Raw genomic sequence first — 4,272 nt, 5'->3', positions numbered from 1 at the left:
AACTACTTTGTCTTGTCAGTCCCTTTAATAGGTAAAAATTCTTTTAAGCCTTAATGACCTTGAGCTGAGTTTCAAAGTTGAAGTATCTCCAGAAGTGTGCACATGGTGCTTTAAGGAATAACTATCAAAAGGAGAAATAATTCAGTACTCTGTTCCATATGTCAGCAACGAAAGTGAGGGGGATGAGGGGGAGTGCTGAAATCCTTAGAAGAGCCCCTGAAATGGGCCAGTGTGAGAGGACTGAAATCTTTATGGGGAAAATCAGAAACTGAAATTAAGCAGTTAAACAGAAATTAAAAGATATAGTGCCAAAAGTAAAATCCCTGCAAGCTGCATGAAAACTTTTCAAAGACATCTTAGTGGAAGCCCAACTTAATTGTATACCCCAAATTGAAAAACACAGTAAGTGTACCAAAAAAAAATTACACCATGGCTGAACAACCAAGAAAAAGAAGCAGGGGGAGACAAAAAGACATGGTTTAAAAAGTGGATGTTAAATGCCATTGAGAAAAATAGCAAGTAGCATAAACTCTGTCAAGTTACGTGTAAAAACATAATACGACAAGCCAAAAAAAAGAGTCTGAAGAACATCTAGTCAAAAACTCAAAGTACTAGCAAAGTGTTTTGAAGTGCATCAGAAGCAGAAAGTCTGCTAAACAACCAGTGGGGGTGCTGGAGGAGCGAGCTGCTAAGGGAGCACTCAAAGATGATAAAGCCATTGCAGAGAACCAAAATGAATTCTTTGCTTCCATCGTCACTGCTGAGAATTCTAGGGAGGTTCCCAAACCTGAGCCATTCTCTTTAGGTGACGCAGCTGAAGAATTATCCAAGACCGAGGTGTTGTTCGAGGAGGTTTTTGGAACAAATCGATAAACTTAATAGTAACAAATCACTGGGACCAGACGACATTCACCAAAGAGTTCTCAAAGAACTCAAATGTGAAATTGTGGTTTGTGATTTAGCCTTTAAATCAGCTTCTGTACCTATTGACTGGAAGCTAGCTAATGTGACACTAATAATTAAAAAGGGCTTTAGAGGCGATTCTGGCAATTACAGACTGAAAAGTCTAATGTCAGTACCAGGCAAATTAGTTGAAACGATAGTAAAGAATAAAATTGTGACACTCATACAGGAACATAATTTTGAGGGGGAGGTCAACATGGCTTTCTATAAAGAGCAATCATGCCTTACTTATCTACTATTCTTTGAGGTGGTCAGTAAATGGATATAGTGTACTTAGATGTCCAGAAAGCCTTTGGCAAGGTCCCTCACCAAAGGCTCTTAAGTAATGTCAGTTGTCATGAGATAAGCAAGAAGGTCCTCTCATAGAATAAGACAGGAAACAAAATGTAGGAATAAATGCTAAGTTTTCAGAACGGTGAGAAGTAACTAGCGGTGACACCCTGCCCCACAGGATTCTCTACTGGCACCAATCCTAGTCAACCTACTTATAAGTGATCTGGACAAACGGGTAAACTGTGAGGCGGCAAAACTTACTGGTGATGCTAAACTACTCAAGATAATTAAGAACAAAGCTGACCATGAGGGGTTTCCAAAAGACCTCCCAGATCAGAAACTAGGAAAAAAACTACTGAGGGGAGCAAATATTTAAAGTGCTAATTGCCCTACTTGGAAGAAAGGCTGGCTGCTGTTTGACATGAAAGAGAGTGGTGCCAAGCATTCACCAATTCAAAATAATTCTTTGAAATGAAAGAACTGGAAAAGGTGACTGTTCATTATAGGCCTAATTCTGAAATCCTTACTCACTTTGAGTGCAAAACACACTCTGCCATTGAGTACACTCCCTGAAGTTGGGCTATGCTCAGGGTGAGATGCTACCCCAGGTGCATAACGCTATTGAACTCTAGGCCAGCATGTTTTGTGAACTGGCAAGTACTCCCATGATAAAGATGACCCCCCCCCACCACCACATTACACAATATTAACAGGATCCCCATTGCCTGACTCTGCCAATAAAACAGTTCTTATATGGCTAAATGCTCTCTGCGCGCAGGTGTGGTAGTGGAGCACAAACTTTAACAACAAACAGCAAGACATGAAACACAAGACCGTAAGGGCAGGTGTCCACTCGTAACTTTTGCCTGTATAGTAATGTCAGCTAGAGGTGTGGGGGTTTCTCTGACATTTCTATACCAACAAACGCCCTTGTCTAGCTATAGTTATATCAAAAGAAAATGCTTTTGAACATATAACGTTTGTTATTCAGAGACCTGCTATACGATATATTAGCAAAAGCATCCTTTTGCCAACAGAAATTTAGGACCCCCAGGGAAGAACAGTCAAGCCCACCCCCCGACACACACTCATAAGCTGCACCAACACAGCCATGGGCCCCCGACATTTGGGTAGTGCCACACCTATGCTGGCTGATGCCCAGGGAGCTGCTGGCCTAGCCAGGAGTGCCACCCACTCACCCAGTGGAGTTCCCGTCTTATCACACAAAACCCCAAGACTGTTGTCCTGTCCCTTCCCTGAGGTCACAGCTCTGTCCTCCCCCCTGCCCCCATCGCCAAAGCCCTACTCCCCCCCGGCCAACTCCAGCCCGCCATTGCGTACTCGTCCCCACCCTCACTTTCACCAGCCTGTAGTATGGGGGCTGGGGTACAGGCGGGCCTACAGGCTTGGGGGAGTGGGGGAGATGGTGGTTTGGGTTCAGGCACATGGCTGGAGCAGAGGATTAGGGAGTATGTGAAAATGAAGGCTGGGGGTGGGGGTGGGGGCTTTCCATGGGCATCTCCTGAAACCACAACTGTCTTGTCACTAGGCTGATTTAAGGTGGCCAACTTGGACCCCACACTTTGGGGCGGGGGTGCTGAAGTGGCTGCCTCATGTATCTCATGAAGAGGTGGTGGGGGGTCTGGTATAGGGCAGCAGGAGGGGTTGGCCCCCTGCCCCGTGCACACAGCAGTGGCAGGTGCTAGAGCACCCCAGCAGCCTGGTCTGACCCACTGCCAGCTCCCGGCCAACTGTGCTGGACTTCCCTGTGGCAGTGGGCAGCAGAGCAGGCCAGTTCCAGGAGCTCTGATTCCCCCTACCTGGGGGTGGGCAAGGGCAACAGGGTGACAAGAAGCAGCGTTGAGTAACAGGCTGCACTGCCTGCTGCCGGGGGGCGTTTTGCAGGGGAGACCTCTACGTCAGGTCCCTGTAGGCCTCTGGCTTGCATTGCTTGAAGGAGGGGACATTGGCAAGCGTGAGGTGCAGGGACAGGAGGTGGGATGAAGCGGGGGTGGGGGGGTGGCTTGGCCAAAGGGCTGAAGTTGGGGGGTGGCATGTATGAGTGGGGCCTGCACCTGTAGAGTTGCCCTGTGCGCTGCCCCCCGCCCATGCCTGGGGCATTGGGAGGGTTGCCCCAAGCCCTGCAGACCCCTTAGGGGGCCATGCATGAAAGTGACTGACAGACCCCTCAGGGTGGGGCAGCAAAGCTCTGTTCACTGACACCCCGCCCCCCCCCAAACACCCTCCTTACAGCTCCTACTTGAGCCAGTGGGAGCTGCAGAGTTAGCGCTCAAGATGGGTCTCCTCACTGCATCTCCTCCTGGGGCCGTAGGAATAGTGCCCGGCCCCTTCCAGGTGCAGAGCTGTAGTGAGCCTGTCTTAGGCCCTTTGTGCTGCTGCTGCTGGTGGCTGAGGACCTGCCAGACTCTTAAATCAGGGCAGGGTGTGCAAAAGTGGGTGGCATTGCAACAGTTTGTAAAGGAGTGCAGTGCAATCAGTTACCCCACCTTATGGCTTCTGCTCCCTCCCCAGCCCTCCCCTTCCTGCTGCTAAGGTAACGCCCACCCCACCCCCACCCCAATCACTGGGCCAATCAGAATGTTCTGAGGCCCCAAGCCAAGCAGTGGGGCTAAGCCGGCCAATTCCCAGCTTGGTAAAGCATCCGAATTGGGGCCAGCCCATGTCACAGTGGTCCCCGGGAGCACCTCCCCCCCTGCTGCAGGCCACTGGCAAGGAGTTAGTGTTGCTTGTGGGGTGCAGGGCTGTCTTCAGCCTAGTGCCACTGCCACCTGTCAACATGGCACAGCAGCAGTGAATTCCCTGTGAGTCCCCCACATAATTCTCCTCGGGTCATCCCCCTGAGTACCCCCCCGCTTTTGGGGCACCCTCTGGAGCCCCACCCCAGTACCCCCTTCCTGAGCACGCTCCTGCCACCTCCCTTCCTATGGGCCTCCTACAGCTATGAGGGGGAGGCAGCTAATTGCAGGACCTGACGGTGGGGCCCAATGTAAAAAGCTTGCTCACTTCTGTTGCAAA

This window comes from Carettochelys insculpta, chromosome 7, assembly GCF_033958435.1.
Source record: "Carettochelys insculpta isolate YL-2023 chromosome 7, ASM3395843v1, whole genome shotgun sequence".
Lineage (NCBI taxonomy): Eukaryota > Metazoa > Chordata > Testudines > Carettochelyidae > Carettochelys > Carettochelys insculpta.
Note: the sequence above shows the minus strand (reverse complement) of the source record.